This window comes from Macaca thibetana, chromosome 2, assembly GCF_024542745.1.
Source record: "Macaca thibetana thibetana isolate TM-01 chromosome 2, ASM2454274v1, whole genome shotgun sequence".
Classification (NCBI taxonomy): Eukaryota; Metazoa; Chordata; class Mammalia; order Primates; family Cercopithecidae; genus Macaca; species Macaca thibetana.
This window is the reverse complement of record NC_065579.1, coordinates 5844174-5862317: the sequence shown is the minus strand read 5'-3', so window position 1 is coordinate 5862317 and position 18144 is coordinate 5844174. Positions and strand designations below refer to the sequence as shown.

Here is an 18144-nt window from a genome sequence, read left to right as displayed (position 1 = left end):
TCCTCATAGTTCCCAGAGCACACTGTAGTTTCGCTATTATAGGATTTATTTTATTCAGCTTGCACATACATATTTTCCCTCCCAAGAGACTATGAGGCTTTTCGCCTCCAAATTTTGGTGTTCATGTTCATATCTTTTATGTTTGTATATGTTGGTACCTAGAATATATAAGAAATAATTTATTTAAATATTGGTGAAATTAAAAAATGGGGACTTTTTGTGATTTTCCAATTGGGAAAAATATTTGTAATTCTATGTTACCTTTAAAAACCATAGCCCAGAAAGAATTTAGAGTAAGTCTATGAATTAGATAGAAGATATAACTTATTTTTAAACATTTGAAAAGTCATAAGATTCACACATGAGAGAAATACTAAATATATCCAAAATAAAATATTAATACCATATAAGATTTCAAGGATAAAAATGTTTGGTAACTTAGTGTACTAGAGAAAATATAAAGGAAATGGGAACCCTCATACATTCTCGGTAAAAGTAAGCATTCATGCCTTTATGGATAGCTATTTGTCTCTACCCTTCAAACTTTAAAAAGCCAATTTCCCCTTTGGCAATTTCTTATGTAGATATTTTAGATATAGTTGTATAAGCATACAACAGTGACAACTGCACAAAGTAGTCAGTATAACATTGTTGATAACACTATTTGATACTAGTGATACTAATCTATCAGGAGGGAACTAACTTAGATTTTGGTATATTCCCATAAAGTAATGTGCTACAATTTTTTTTAATGTAGCCACACTATATGTATTGATATGAATAGATTTGTGAAATGTATTACTGAATTTAATAACCATATAAAAGAATATATATATATATATATATATTTAGCTTGCCACAATTTGTGTAATCTAGAAAGGAAGAATGTGCATACATTCATGTTTATAAACTCATGGACTCTTTCTGAAAAAGTACATAAGAAATTGGCATCAGTTGTAGTCTCAGGGAGAAAGATTAGGTAGCAGAACAGAACAGAGAGACGGAGACTTACTTTTGACTGCGTTCCATTTTATAACGTAAAAGTGCACCGTATGCCTATTACTTCTTCACAATAAATAACATATAACAACAAAAATCAATTACATGAATTTTGCTTTGATTTTTAAAACGTATTTATTACTAAGCTTAATTAAAATACAAAAATCCAGAATGTGAAGGAGACACACAGGGACTAGAAATGTTATTTCTAAGTTGCAACGGGATATAGTCTTGATGCCTGAGAATCAGAAGACCTAAGTGAGAATCATAACTTCTCAGCGCCTAACAGTAGAATGTTGGTACCAAAAGGAGTTCAAGTTTTGAAGATCCTTATCCTCCAAGACGAAGGGATGCATGAGTAAATGATAAGAAATTTCCAAAGTGCCATAAATCTGAGCTGCTACTCTTATTTTATTTTCAAATCATATATTCATTTTTAAATGGGAAGTCTTACATTTAGGTGACATTGGGAAAAATAGTTACTTCCATCTGATTGATAGAAACCGTGTTTGATTCCCACATGCCCTTCTGGAATTTCAACAATCTTGAGTATTAAAGGCACCAAAACAGTAATAAAGAGCCCTACCCAAGTCTGATAATAAAGATTCACCCAACTTCTTTTAGCTTTCATATTATCCAAGCTCTCCGAACAACACTGTCATCAAATTTTATAAGATACTATTAAGTCCACCTGTTAAATGAATTTTAAAATACTCATTTCTATTCACTGCACATTTAGCAAGTGCATAGTTTGTTTAAATATAACCCTGCCCTCAGTGGACTCACTATCTCATAGAGATGGAAAGAATATATAGCTATACAAACAATGGACAGAGAAATTTGAAGCCTATAGCGATAGCCCAGATGAGAAGAGCAATTCTGATTGCCTAGGAGGGATGCAAACCATGTAAAACCACATAGTAGTACCATGACATTTGTAAAGAAGAGGTTCTTCCAAATTGCAGATAGGAGAAGGAAATGTATTTGGGGAATGACTTCATTTGGGGTTTTAGGGAATAAAATTTTAACATAAGTCAACCCATGGTAGACGTTTATTTTCTAACTCCATCCTTTAACAGAAAAAAAAAAAAAAAGGAACATTGACTTCTTCAAAAGTCACCTGGCCCCCAGCAGCAGGGCTGCAACTAAGTGGCTCAGAACCCCTGCCCCCTTCCTAGTGCAATATTCTTTAAAAGACACTATGATGCTGCCCTTGATTTTGATAGCATCAGAATCAAAAAACTTACTTGATAATATGCATAGAAATGATTTCAGGACATTTTTCTTTTCCCTGGAAATTGAATTTTCTCTGTAGATTGTCTGCTTTCTAGAAGCAGAAGGTAGTCATTCATTTAAAGATCTGACCAGTAAAAATAAGCATTGCCTTTACGGTAAACTATGAGGTTTCTATTAGTGTCAACTTTCAGAAAAGGGCATAGGAAAGAGTCTAAACTTACGACTTTGGCTAACTTTCCTGATGGCAAGCTTTTAACTGTCCTAATACAAAAGTGGTTGTGGGGCAATGGTTAGAGTAGGAAAAGGAGGAGAAAAAGGGTTAACTGGAGAAGTTCATTAGGATCCATATCGAAGGTTTGTTGGACATGCAGTAATTTGGAGAATGAATATTTTAGCCCCTTTAAGGTGATGGTTATGCACACAAATATATTCACAAGTATACATGTGTATATATCTTTGTGCCTGGGCATAACACAGGTTAAGCCCAAAGTTGCCACTGTCACATACCAGGCAAGAGCCACATGTGGAATTTTGAAATCTCCTTTGTGCATTATTTTTCTATCCTCTTTCTTCCCTTCCACAAACATACAAACATCTTAAAGAAGAGGCTATATGTACTACCTTCACTTCAGTATTTTTCTTTCTTAAACCCACTGAGTGCTGCCTCTTGCTTGCACAATCTCACCAAAGTTCTTTTTATAAAATCACCATAATCAACGCTATTCCAGATACAATGGGCACATTTTGTCCTAATGCTACAAATATGCAATAATTATATGTGTTAAAATTATTGATCATTCTACTTCAAGAAACTCTTCCTCATCTTCAGAAACACCATTTTTCTCTCGGTTTTCCTTCTACTTCTCTATTAACATCATAGTTCTCTTTCTGCCATCCTCTAAGTGTTACTATTTACCAAGCTTCAATCTCTTCTCCATTTTTGCTGTTACTGGACATTTTCTTACACATTAAAATTCTTGCACTATTGATAACTCCTGGATCTGTGTCTGCTGACAAGATACCTACCATCTATTTCCAAGTTTCCCTGGAAATCTCTACTAAAGGATCCACAGGTATTAAAAAAAAAACATAACTACAACTGGACACATTTCTTTCCCTCTAAACTTCTTGAACTCCATATTTTAATGAACAACTACATCTAATTATCCAGTTTCCAAATTCAAAGCCTTGTGAGCCATCCTAAGCTGTTCTTGCTAACCTATCTCCAATCAAAGAGAGTATTATAGATACTATTTGTTTAACTTCTCTAACATCCGTCACTTTATTCTTGCCTTCCTTCAGGCCCTGATCACGTCTTGCCTAATTACTACCACATATTTACAAAAATATTCCAACTGCCTTAAATTTGGCCTCCATACTGCCAAAATAATCACCCCAAAACTCAAGTCCCTAAAGAATGTGGCTCTTCAGAAACTTTTCATAGTATTGAAGATTAAGTCGACAATTTAAGTTTGGTACATAAAACCTACGATGATTTGCTTGTCTTATCTCTGTACTTGAACTTAGTCCGTGTCCTTGAGTCTCGTTGTTTTTTTCTCTTCTTTTTTTTTTTGAGTTGGAGTCTCGCTCTGTTGTCAGGTTGGAGTTCAGTGGCACCGTCTTGGCTCACTGCAACCTCCGCCTCCCAGGTTCAAATGATGCTCCTGCCTCAGCCTCCTGAGTAGCTGGAACTAGAGGTGTGTGCCACCATGCCCAGTTAATTTTTGTATTTTTAGTAGAGACGGGTTTCACCATGTTGGCCAGGATGGTCTTGATCTCTTGACTTCGTGATATGCCTGCCTCAGCCTCCCAAAGTGCTGGAATTACAGGCGTGAGCCACCATGCGTTGCCTGAGTTGAACTGTTTTGTGTTCGTGTCTACATGTTTTTGCACATGATATTTCACTTGTTTAGACTATCCTGCTTTCTTTCTTCTTCCAGTGAGTTCATACCCACCCTTCAAAACTTGGATTCATTATCACCTCTGTCAACAAACCTTCCCTGGCTGGATTAGGTGCCGTTCTTTGGAGCTTAATTGCACATATTTCTTAGCATAGAACTTTCACACAATAATCTCTGATTTCCAAAAAGCCAAAGTACTTATTGAAAATTTAGCCAAATAGTCATGCAAACTAATATATTATTACAACTGTAACAGCTGCACAAAAGAAGTACATGATTTTATAGTGTCTAAAGAGGTGGTAGAAGTGTTGATTTAGCCACAGAGGAATCAGGAAACACTTAGGCACTTATCACATCATAGCTTGTGTCACAATTAGTTAGGCACATGTTTATATACAGTTCCTCATCTCAAGCTTATACACACAGACACACATACACACACACACACGTCACTTTTGTTCCCTTTCATGGCAAGTCATAAAAGTCATTCATCATGAAATATTACTATTTCTGCCTTTCCCCATATACAGATGCTACTCGAAACATAGGAAATGGTCAATAAATATCTGCTGAATTAAACTGAAAACTTTACCCAGAGTTGCAGAATTGTTATATGATTCTGTTTCTTTAGAGTTAACCATATGGTTCGACTGAAGATAAAGCCTTAATCAAATTTATTATAACCTTACATTTCAGTTACAACAAAAGCAGCATGCGTCATGCCTTCTGTCTTTCCTAAAAATCAATGACACACCTACCACATGGTTTCAAGTATGATAAAAATAAAGGAGGTCTTGAAAAAATCCAAAAGAAATGCAAACCAGGAGAAAAGGAGCCTTTGGAGCCCTTAAATTGGTGCTATGACTTGAATGTGTCCTCAACATTTCATGTGTTTGAAACTCAATCCCCAAACATATAGTGATAAAATTTGGAGGTGGGGCCTTTGGGAGGTAATTAGGATTAGATAACATCATCAGAGGGGGACCCTCACAATGGGACTGGTGGCTTTATAAGAGGAAGAGAAACCTGAGCTAGCACACACTTGCCTTCTGCTATGATATGACACAGCAAAAAGGCCCTCACCAGATGCTAGCAGCCTTCCCTGCTTCCAGGACTGTGAAAATTAAATGTATTTTTCTTTGTAAATTACACAGTCTGTGGTATTCTGTTATAACAACAGAAAATAAACTAAGATGATGACTAGTTTAGGATAAAGATCCTGAGAGACCAACAGAAAAAGACCTGGGAGAAGGGGTTCATAGTATTAGTCTGAAAGGTTGTATACTTCCAGTTTTGCCATTGTTTTCATTTCTAGTTTTATAGGTTAATGAACAAATAATGAAAAATGGATCAGAATGATCTGTTTTCTATGGTCTTACGCAAGTGTACGTTGTAAGCATTCAATATGTAGATATGAAAATCACTGCAATAATCCTTCTAGGAGCCAGCACTAGGTAACCATCTGCAGCACCCTGGGCTTATGTAAATAATCCATTTAGACTGAACTGTTATTTTCATTTTTATTTTTTTATTTGTACATATTTATGGGTGTATTAGTCCATTTTCATGCTGCTGATAAAGACATATCAGAGACTGAGCAATTTAAAAAAGAAAAAGGTTTAATGGACTTATAGTTCCACCTGGCTGGGGAGGCCTCACAATCATGGTGGAAGGTGAAAGGCATGTCTCACATGGCAGCAGACAAGAGTAGAGAGCTTATGCAGAGAAACTCCCCATTATATAATCATCAGATCTGGTGATTCTCATATATTAATTATATGAGAATAGCACAGGAATTATTCAACTACCTCCCATTATTCAACTACCTCCCGCTGGGTCCCTCCCACAACATGTGGGAATTCAAGATGAGATTTGGGTGGGGACACAGGCAAACCATACCATTCCACCCCTGGCCCCTCCCAAATCTCATATCCTCACATTTCAAAGCCAATCAAGCCTTCCCAAGAGTCCCCCAAAGTTTTAACTCATTTCAGCATTAACTCAAACGTCCACAGTCCAAAGCCTTATCTGAGACAAGTCCCTTCTGCCTATGAGTCTGTAAAATAAAACCAAGTTTGTTACTTCCAGGATACAATGGGGGTTCAGGCAGTGGAAGAAATTGGCCCAAACAAAGGGGTACAGGCCCCATGCAAGTCCGAAATCCAGTGGAGTCGTCAAATCTCAAAGCTCCAAAATGATCTCCTTTGACTCCATGTCTCATGTCTAGGTCACAATGATGCAAGAGGATGGTTCCCATGCTCTTGGGCAGCTCGGCACCTGTGGCTTTGCAGGGTACAGCCTCTCTCTCAGTTGCTTTCATGGGCTGGTGGTGTGTGTCTGCAGCTTTTCAGGTACATGGTGCAACCTGTCAGTGGATCTACCATTCTAGGGTCTAGGGGATGGTGGTCCTCCCAGCTCCACTAGACAGTGCTCCAGTAGGGACCCTGTATGGGGGCTCCAACCCCACATTTCCCTTCCACACTGCCCTAGCAGAGGTTCTCTGAGAGGCCTACCCCTGCAGCAAAAGTCTGCCTGGACATCTAGGCATTTCCTTACATCCTTTGAAATCTAGGTGGTGTTTCCCAAACCCCAAATCTTGACTTCTGTGCACTGGCAGGCTCAACACCACATTGAAGCTACCAAGGCTTGAGTCTTGCACCCTCTGAAGTCATGGCCAAAGCTGTACATTGGCCCTTTCAGACTCACCTGGAGCAGCTGGGACACAGGGCACCAAGTTCCTAGGCTGCACATAGCATGGGGACCCCGGGCCCCACTCACAAAACCATGTTTTCCTCCTAGTCCTCTAGGCCTGACATGGGAAGGGGTGCCATGAAGACCTCTGATATTCCCTGGAGACATTTTTTCCATTGTCTTGGGGAACAGTATTCAGCTATTCATTACTTATGCAAATCTATGTAGTTGGCTGGAATTTCTCCTCAGAAAATGGGATTTTCTTTTCTATCGCATTGTCAGGCTGCAAACTTTCCCAACTTTTATGCTCTCTTTCAGGTATAAAACTGAATGCCTTTGACGGCACCCAAGTCACATCTTGAATGCTTTGCTGCTTAGAAATTTCTTCTGCCAGATACCCTAAATCATCTCTCTAAAGTTCAAAGTTCCACAAACCTCTAGGGCAGAGGCAAAATGCCATCAGTCTCTTTGCTAACACATAACAAGAGTCACCTTTGCTCCAGTTCCTCACAAGTTCCCCATCTCCATCTGAGACCACCTCAGCCTGGATTTCATTGTCCATATCATGACCAGCATTTTAGTTAAAGCCATTTGACAAGTCTCTAGGGAGTTCCAAACTGTCCCACATTTTCCTGTCTTCTTTTGAGCCCTCCAAACTGTTTCAACCTCTGCCTGTTACCCAGTTCCAAAGTTACTTCCACATTTTTAGGTATCTTTTCAGCAGCACCCCACTCTACTGGTATCAATTTACTGTATTAGTCCATTTTTATGCTGCTGATAAAGACATACTGGAGACTAGGCAATTTACAAAAGAAAGAGGTTTAATGGACTTACAGTTCCACCTGGCTGGGGAGACGTCACAATCAAGGCAGAAGGTGAAAGACACATCTCACATGGTGGCAGACAAGGGAAGAGAGCTTGTGCAGGGAAACTCCCATTTATATCATCATCAGATCTTATGAGATTTATTCAGCACAGGAAACAGAACAGCACAGGAAAACCCACCCCCATAATTCAACTACCTCCCATGGGGTCTCTCCCACAACATGTGGGAATTCAAGATGAGATTTGGGTGGGGACACAGCCAAACCATATCAGTGAGGTGCATGAGAAATGTTGTTACACATATCTAATGCATAGCAATTAAGGGAAGGTGTCTAAAGTGTCCATCACCTGAGGATAATACATTTTTATCAAGCATGGTCATCCTATTCTGCTACCAACCATTACATTTATTCCTCTTATTGGATTGTATGTTTGTACCCTTAACCCACTTCTGTTCATCCTCCTCTCTCCCTCCGGTTTTTTTTCTGTTTTTTGTTTTGTTTTTTTTTTAATTTTGACATCTACATTCTCTTTTGATCCACTTTCTGTCACTTGGTGGAGCTTAGTGTTTAGAGCTTGAGCTTTGAAATCAAACTGGACCTAGGATTACTTCTCAACTCTTACACTTATTGGGTGAGATGACTGCTCTATCTTTCAGTGGTTATCATGTGTACAATAGAGTGAGTATTCATACTTCCTTAGAATTGTTGTCAGAATTAATTGACATAGACCATCTTAATATGGTGCCTGCCAGATCATAGGTGCTTAATAAATTGTAATAATATGATATGGCAGAGAAGTTTATTGACATTTATGACTTTTGGGAAATTCTACCAGTAATAATCCTTTTCATCCTTTCATCCTTGAAGATTTATTCAACAACAGCAATATTGCTCATTTGTTATTTGAGATTATTTTAATAATTTCTCTTCTGTAGCTATAAAATATTTAAGAATTGTCTTTGTTTGAAAGAAAAATATAAGAAAATTGGATTTTTAGTAGACAGCTTTTGAAGGATTTTGCTTCATCAAAATTCTATAAGAAGTGAATACTAATGGGGATGGGGTTTTTTCCCAGGGTGATGAATGTATTCTGGAATTAGAGAGTGGTGATGGTTGCATAGCCTTGTACATATACTAAGAACCACTGAACTGTACACATTAAAAGGGTAAATTTTGTGGTATCTGAATTGTATTTTAATATACATATATGTATGTATTTTTTAGATAGAGTCTTGCTCTGTCGCCCAGGCTGGAGTGCAGTGGCACCATCTCCGCTCACTGCAAGCTCCGCCTCCCGCATTCACACCATTCTCCTGCCTCAGCCTCCCAAGTAGCTGGGACTATAGGCACCCGCCACCATGCCCAGCTAATTTTTTTGTATTTTAGTAGAGATAGGGTTTCACTGTGTTAGCCAGGATGGTCTCCATCTCCTGACCTAGTGATCCACCCGCCTCAGCCTCCCAAAGTCCTGGGATTACAGGCGTGAGCCACTGCACCCGGCCTTTTTTTTTCTTTTTAGATAGAGTCTTGCTCTCTCACCCAGGCTGGAGTGCAAAAGAGTGATCTCAGCTCACTGCAACCTCCACCTCCCGGGTTTGAGCAATTCTCCTGCCTCAGCTTCCGGCATAGCTGGGATTACAGGTATGTGCCACCATGCCCACCTAATTTTTTTATTTTTAGTAGAGACAGCTTTTCACCATGTTGGCCAGGCTGGTCTCGAACTGATCTCAGGTAATCCACCTGCCTCAAAGTACTGGGATTACAGGAGTGAGACACCATACCTGGCCCTGCAGTTTAATGTTTTAAAATTATCAGAAAAATATTAGATAGCAAGATAGTTTACAGCTACACACGTTATTAGAGTGGTGATTTTTTTTTCTTTCCTGTTTTCATTTCAGTTGTCCACTCCACGTTGTAGGTATTATGATCAGTTTGGTTGTCAAACTCTTATATGACATCATAAGAAAGACTTGAGAGCTACACATTGCTGAGTTCAAGTCCCAGCTGTGTGTTCATGGACACATTTCTTAATTTTAATCTCATTTTTCCCATTTGCAACACAAGGTTAATAATCTGCCTTGAGGTTTGTTGTGGCAAAAGGAAAAAAGAAAGAAAAGGAAATGCTTAACATAGAGGTTAGCACTCAACGGACTCCCCATTTACAGAAGATCTTTAAAAGGACTAGTACATTCTGAAAAAGAGGTTTGGATATTTTTTCTTTTTTCTTTTTTTCTGGTCAGAACCTTTTATGAAACATCCATTGGTCATCCCTATTTTTAAAATTTATAATTATTTTAAAGCAAATGAAAATACTTTCCTTAAAGGTGAAATTTAAAACTTAAAGTTATTAACAACATTTTGGGTTGTTATATTTTGAAAGGAAGGTATGTGAAGATAAAATTTGGAAAATCAACCCCCTCCTTTAAGTTTCTACCACATGCTTGATGCTGTCACTGACACCTCGAGCTGAGGAATATAAGTAGCTTTTGCTCAGGAGGTGTTAGTCTGATGGCAGCTTGTTTGGATAGTGCTTTTTGTTTGTTTGTTGTTTTTAGTCCATGGTCTTACCTAGACACTCAGCATTAGACCTACCTTCTGGATTAGCATATACTAAAATCATTCCTTTGCCATTCTTTTAGTTTTCATAAGTTCGATGAGCAAAAAGCCAACATGGAAGGTGAGAAAACAGTCTCCCTTATTATTTCATTTATATATTGAAATATATATATTTTTTATATATATGGGGAAAATATTGAAAGCATATACACAAAAAATATAATTGTAGTTATTTCTCAGTGACCATTTTGGTGGTGGTTGTCAATTGTGGGGAAGCTGGGAGAATAGCTGCTCAGAGCATGCATTCTGGAATTGAATTTCCTGGGCTTGACTTCTGCTCTACCACTTACTGCCATATAACTTTGTGCCATTCACTTAACCTCTCTAGTCATCAGTTTCTATTATATAAAATGTAAATAATATTACATAACAGGGTAAAGCTTAACTGAGATAATGTATGTAAAATGTAAGGTACAATGACAATAGGACCTCAAAAAAACTCAATAGATATCAATATCAATTCTTATTACTGCATTTCTATATTGTCATATTTTCTAAAAGTATTACTGAATACTTTTAAAATCAAATAAATATTGTTTTAAAAAATCAGCATCTTATCTTTATAAGTGATTTTTTTAAAATCACTTATAAAGTGATAAAAATCACTAAGAACATCAAATAGTCAGAATATGACTGTTGAGATTACAGCATCAAAAAATACTTCTATGACCTAATACATGTTCTTCATCCTTGGGCACTAGTGAGAGCTGTATAATGTTTATAAAAATTATTATTATTCTCTGTTCTTCTGAAGTCAAATGCAGAATTTTTCTGGAAAACTATAAGCTGGGAATTAGATGGAACTTTCTGATTTTCTTTGCAAAGACTTTCAAGGATTGGAATTCCACTTCTAGGAAGTAGGTTAAGCAATTTTGCTAAGGCAGATACCAAATACTCTTATTGAAAAATATACCAATTCCAAGTTTTATTATATAAGCCTACATGTGCTTCCAGCCCATGTATCAGTACATTTCAACATTTATTGAATAGGGTGTCCTTTCCCCAATTTATGTTTTTGTATGCTTTCTTGAAGATCAATTAGTGGTCAGTATTTGGCCTATTTCTGGGTTCACTATTCTGTTCCATTGGTCTACATGCCTATTTTTATACCAGTACCATGCTGTTTTGGCAACTATAGTCTTGTAGTGTAATTTGAAGTTGGGTAAGGTGATGCCTCCAGATTTGTTCTTTTTGCTTAGTATTTCTTTGGTGTGTGGGTTCTTTTTTGGTTCCATATGAATTTTAGGATTTTTTTTCTAGCTCTGTGAAGAACACTGATGACATTTTGATGGGGATTGTACTGAATCTGTACATTGCTTTGGACAGTATGGTCATTTTCACTATATTGATTCCTTCCATTTATGAGCATGAGCTGTCTCCAGTTGTTTTTTTATTTTTGTTTTTGTTTGAAATTTTGAATGACACTTCAAAAATTGTAAAAAATGTGCTTTTATTCTTGGGGTCTCAGAAATACTTATTACAAGCTTACAGAAAGCCAAAACTAACTGACTATACAGATAGTCTAAGAAAGGAAAACGAAGATGGATACATTCCTAGAGTCAGTTTTCTAATTCCCAACCTTTTTTGGTGAATGCACTTCTATTTATATTTCAATAGTTTTGGGGGAACAGGTGGTTTTGGTTACATGGATACGTTCTTTAGTGGTGATTTCCGAGATTTTAATGCACCTGTCACTCAAGCAATGTACATTGTACCCAATATGTAATCTCATACTTATGCCTTTGCATCCTCATAGCTTAGCTCCCACTTATACATGAAAACACACAATATTTGACTTTTCATTCCTGAGTTACTTCATTTAGAATAATGGCCTCCAGCTCCATCCAAGTTGCTGCAAAAGACATTATTTCATTTCTATTTATGGCTGGGTACTATTCCATGGTGTTTATATACTATATGTTCTTTATCCACTCATTGGATGATGGGCACTCAGGTTGGTTCCATATCTTTGCAATTGCGAATTGTGCTGCTACAAATGTGTGTGCATGTGTCGTTTTCATATAATGGCTTCTTTTCCTTTGGGTAGATATCCAGTAGTGGGATTGCTGGATTGTATAGTAGTTCTACTTTTAGTTCTTAAAGAAATATCCAAACTGTTTTCCATAGGTTGTACCAATTTACATTCACACCAGCTGAGTAAATGTGTAAAAGTGTTCCCTTTTTACCACATCCATTCCAACATCTATTGTTTTTTGACTTTTAATTATGGTCATTCTTGCAGGAGTAAAGTGGTATCTCATTGTGGATTTACTTGACATTTCCCTGATAATTAGTGATGTTGAGCATTTTTTCTTGTTTGTTGTCTGTTTGTGTCTAATTTTGAGAATTGTCTATTCATGTCCTTTGCCCACTTTTGGATGGGATTATTTGTTTCTTTCTTGCTAATTTGTTTGAGTTCCTTGCAGATTCTAGATATTAGTCCTTTGTAGGGTGCATAGTTTGTGAATATTTTCTTCTCCCACTGTGTGGGAAATACATTTACTTTGATGACTATTTCTTTTGCTGTGCAGAAGATTTTTAGTTTAATTATATTACATTTATTTATTTTTGTTTATGTTTTATTTGCTTTTGAGGTCTTAGTCATAAATTATTTGCCTAAGCCAATGTCTAGAAGAGTTTTTCCAATGTTATCTTCTATAATTTTTATGGTTTCAGGTCATATATTTAAGTCTTTGATCCATCTTGAGTTAATTTTTGTGTAAGGGGAAAGATAAAGATCCAGTTTCATTCTTCTACATGTAGCTTGCTAGTTTTCCCAGCAACATTTATTTAATAGGGTGTCTTTTCCCCAATTTATGTTTTTGTATGCTTTGTTGAAGATCAATTAGCTGTAAGTATTTGGCTTTATTTCTGGGTTCTCTATTCTGTTCCATTGGCCTACATGCCTATTTTTACACTAGTACCATGCCGTTTTGGTAACTATAGTCTTGTAGTATAATTTGAAGTTGGGTAAGGTGATGCCTCCAGAGTTGTTCTTTTTGCTTAGTGTTGCTTTGACTGTGTGGGCTCTTTTTTGGTTCCATATGAATTTTAGGACTTTTTTACTATTTCTGTGAAGAATGCTGATGACATTTCGATGGGGATTGAACTAAATCTGTAGATTGCTTTGAGCAGTATGGTCATTTTCACTATATTGATTCTTCTCATTTATGAGCATGGGTTGTCTTTCCATTTCTTTGTGTCGTCTATGATTTCTTTCAGCATTGTTTTGTAGTTTCCTTGTAGAGATCTTTCACCTCCTTAAGTATATTTATAAGTATTTTTTAATTTTATTTTTTGTAGCTGTTTCAAAAGCAATTGAGTTCTTGATTTGATTCTCAACTTGGTCGTTGTTGGTGTATAGCAGTTCTACTATTTGTGAACATTGATTTTGTACCAAACTTCTGATGCTTGTTTTTAAAGGCAGAGTTTAAAAACTCACTATGAGTGACACACATACACTGTATATACAACAATGACAATAACATTTTAAATTTCTCAATTAATTTTCTTAACCAAATCAGAAACAAATTTTCTGGAATTTGCCTTCAGGTATTTTTAGCAAGGAAAATGACCAAATATGAAATAAATTACTATTTCTTATGGTTTTTGCTTGTTTATTTTTTCTTCTATGAAACAATTCTTGTATTTTTAATGCACAGTCATTTGGGGACATCAAACTCTGACCATATTTATGTGGCATGACACTTAGCAAGCTGCAGACATTATCTGAAATTGTTTTCTCTAACCTTGTTTCTCCTACACACCATCACAAGTAAACAAATGATGGATGTAAATATCTATTTTCAAAAGGCATTTCATCTGACACCATCTTACTCAGAGTTTTTGTAATTGCATGGAGAAAAACTTTAAAATAGCGTGTGCTCAGGGACTCAAACCAATTTTGATTAAAAATGGTTGAATATTTCACTTCTTCTTCAAAAGTATATTTTGAAGTATATGGTTCCTTGTAGCCTAAAGTCAAATTACCACAATCTGTAACTTGGTGTGTTTAAGAACTGGCACAATCTTCACCTAGCTTTCTGGACATAGTTTATACAATATCACTTCCCCCATAATTACTTCAAGTCTACAATCCCTTACCAGAAACAGCTGGGGCTGAGTGTGTTTTGTAATTCAAGTTTTTGGGGGAACAAGGTGGTATTTTTTTTAAAGTAATACAGTTAATGTATAAAATACTAGCAAAAGCCATATATGTTGGGGCTGCACCTATAATGAAATATGTTGATATTTCTGCAGTAAAATCTATAAATATTCTCATAAGTGGGATAAATAAAGACTATAAATGGCCTCCTGTCAATTCAGGTCAGTCTGTACCTTAAGGAAAAACAACAACACACACAATGGTTTTCAGAGCTTCTTGAATTTAGAAATCAAAGACAGTAAAATGCAAGCCTGCACTTGCTTTACTTGGACATAGACTTTGGAACTTTTAGCCTTTGTTCATCTTCTTTCCTTAGCCAAAAATGTCCTTTGTATCATCTCTTCTAGTTTATTAAAGTTTTTCATGGGCCAGTCCAAACGTCAACTCTTCCACAAAGCCTGAAGTCAGAAGCACCCCAATTTCCTCTGTTGTCTGCATGCCTATCTTTCTTTATAGGCTAGAAAGTCCGTAGGGAATAGTTCTGTGACTGATTTGCATTACATACTGTGATTCCTGGCAATGCATTTTTCCTCAAAATAATATAAAAATTGGATGAAGCAAGACTGCTTGAAAACATAAATGTTGACAAAACAAACCCAAAGCATTCAGTGTCCTATCTATTCCTATTTTATAACTGTGAATTTTTATAAGATGACTTTTTTTTTTTCATATCAGATGGGTAATGTGCTGATGTCTTGACAAGGTTCAAGGGTGGCATATCTCACACATGCACGTGAACACCCAATCATCATGCTTATGAACTACAAAAGGATCAGGTTTGGTTTTTTTAAAAAACTAATTTTACTCAGAATCTATTTTTTCTGGTCAAATATTTTCTAGTGATTCTAAGAAAAAACTATAAGCAGTATAGTTGCTAGCTTTCTGTTACAGTTCAACACACTGAGTAAACTTCAAAGAAGCCGGGTTTAGGTTACTGTAGTGCTCAGGAAATGTGAGTTTTTAAAAAATTAACTTACTCATATATTACACTTCTGATTTTTTCTAATCATTTAATCATATTTCTATTACTTCCGGAAGCAAAATCAGATTGTAAGTTCCTTATTTTTATTTTTACTTTTTTAGATGGAGTCTTACTCTGTCACCCAGGATGGAGTACAGTGGTGTGATTTTACCTCACTGCAATCTCTGCCTCCTGGGTTCAAGCGATTCTCGTGTCTCAGCCTCCCACGTAGCTGGGACTACAAGTGCATGCCACCACACCTGACTAATTTTTGTATTTTTGGAAAAGATGGGGTTTTGTGATGTTGGCCAGACTGATACTGAACCCCTGACCTCAACAGATCTCCCCGCCTTGGCCTGCCAAAGTGCTGGGATCACAGGCATGAGCCACCATGTTCTTTAGTCTATTAAAAATGTATCTTTTTATTTGAAGTTCTTTGCAGTGCTCTTTGTAGACAATTAAAAGTGGCTGATAATTCATATATGACTAAATAATACTAATTTTGAATAAAATCATTTTTTAATCTTATGTTTATTTTAATTAGGAATTTATCTCATCTGTTCTTACAATTTGGGACATACACCTTGACTAAGACTACAAAATGAATCTAACCAAATGGGGAAAATATTTCTTAGGCAAGAAAATAAAAGTATACAATTGAAAAGTTATACATTTCAACTGACAGCTGTTATATAATATTGAGGGAATCACTGTGCTCACGTAGTCTTACCATACAGTGCATTGGCCCAAGTTTTATTGTTGTTGATTTTTATGCCAACAACAAAAATGTGAATGTTCTACAAGTGGAAACTGCCCAAAGAGAGGAATATTGACCGTGGAATGAGAGGACTAGAATAGAGGATGAGGGCTACATTTACATTAGAAAATCTTCTGTATTCCCCTTAACAGTCAATTCAACAAAGCTTTCTTTCAAACAGTGAAGGACAGCCAACTCCCCCTTTAAGAGCCCAGGCATCATTTTAGAATATTACCCAGAGTAGACTATTTTGATTCTGATGCAGATTCTCTGTGAGTTACACATTGATACTAGGAGACTTACATGCTTTTAGTGTAGATCAGTGGCCCTCAAAGTAGGTGGATGTGCACCTCCCAATAGGTGTGCTGGGTGATCCATAGGAAGTAGGAAAATATTAAGATTATATTTCTAAGTATTTCCTTGCCTTATATTTAACTTCTCTTTTTATATTACTGATTAATATAATAGCATGCACTAATACTTAAATTGATATTAAATAAATATACGTGTATTGGAGATTCAGATTCTTTTTCTTTTTTTTCTTTTCTTTATTTATTTATTTATTATTATTATACTTTAAGTTCTAGGGTACATGTGCATAACGTGCAGGTTTGTTACATATGTATACTTGTGCCATGTTGGTGTGCTGCACCCATCAACTCGTCATTTACATCAGGTATAACTCCCAATGCAATCCCTCCCTCCTCCCCCCTCCCCATGATAGGCCCCGGTGTGTGATGTTCCCCTTCCCGAGTCCAAGTGATCTCATTGTTCAGTTCCCACCTATGAGTGAGAACATGCGGTGTTTGGTTTTCTGTTCTTGTGATAGTTTGCTAAGAATGATGGTTTCCAGCTGCATCCATGTCCCTACAAAGGACACAAACTCATCCTTTTTGATGGCTGCATAGTATTCCATGGTGTATATGTGCCACGTTTTCTTTATCCAGTCTGTCACTGATGGACATTTGGGTTGATTCCAAGTCTTTGCTATTGTGAATAGTGCCGCAATAAACATACGTGTACATGTGTGTTTATAGCAGCATGATTTATAATCCTTTGGGTATATACCCAGTAATGGGATGGCTGGGTCATATGGTACATCTAGTTCTAGATCCTTGAGGAATCGCCATACTGTTTTCCATAATGGTTGAACTAGTTTACAATCCCACCAACAGTGTAAAAGTGTTCCTATTTCTCCACATCCTCTCCAGCACCTGTTGTTTCCTGACTTTTTAATGATCGCCATTCTAACTGGTGTGAGATGGTATCTCATTGTGGTTTTGATTTGCATTTCTCTGATGGCCAGTGATGATGAGCATTTTTTCATGTGTCTGTTGGCTGTATGAATGTCTTCTTTTGAGAAATGTCTGTTCATATCCTTTGCCCACTTTTTGATGGGGTTGTTTGTTTTTTTCTTGTAAATTTGTTTGAGTTCTTTGTAGGTTCTGGATATTAGCCCTTTGTCAGATGAGTAGATTGCAAAAATTTTCTCCCATTCTGTAGGTTGCCTGTTCACTCTGATGGTAGTTTCTTTTGCTGTGCAGAAGCTCTTTAGTTTAATTAGATCCCATTTGTCAATTTTGGCTTTTGCTGCCATTGCTTTTGGTGTTTTAGACATGAAGTCTTTGCCCATGCCTATGTCCTGAATGGTACTACCTAGGTTTTCCTCTAGGGTTTTTATGGTATTAGGTCTAACATTTAAGTCTCTAATCCATCTTGAATTAATTTTCGTATAAGGAGTAAGGAAAGGATCCAGTTTCAGCTTTCTACTTATGGCTAGCCAATTTTCCCAGCACCATTTATTAAATAGGGAATCCTTTCCCCATTTGAACAAAATCATTTTAAATTACCTATTTTAGAACTATTTAATATTAATAAGATAACTATTTTTCTAATATTGGAGATCTGGGGACATTCCTCCAAATAGAAATATCACCTTACTATTGTAAGTTTCAGTGGATACTTTGATTTTAAGTCTTTTACCTTACACA

General features: G+C 36.6%; 2 protein-coding genes and 1 non-coding gene across 3 annotated transcripts in view; 1 reads left to right on the top strand and 2 right to left on the bottom strand.

The window, feature by feature from the left end:
• The window catches only part of LOC126948019 (60S ribosomal protein L36a-like), a 731948-nt gene that overhangs the window by 509937 nt on the left and 203867 nt on the right, over positions 1 to 18144 (top strand). The gene's annotated exons all lie outside the window — the stretch shown is intronic.
• The window catches only part of FGF12 (fibroblast growth factor 12), a 584467-nt gene that overhangs the window by 377553 nt on the left and 188770 nt on the right, over positions 1 to 18144 (bottom strand). The gene's annotated exons all lie outside the window — the stretch shown is intronic.
• LOC126949535 (small nucleolar RNA U13) lies at positions 15105 to 15208 on the bottom strand. The gene has a single exon (XR_007723813.1). It is a non-coding gene; the product is annotated as a small nucleolar RNA U13 (small nucleolar RNA).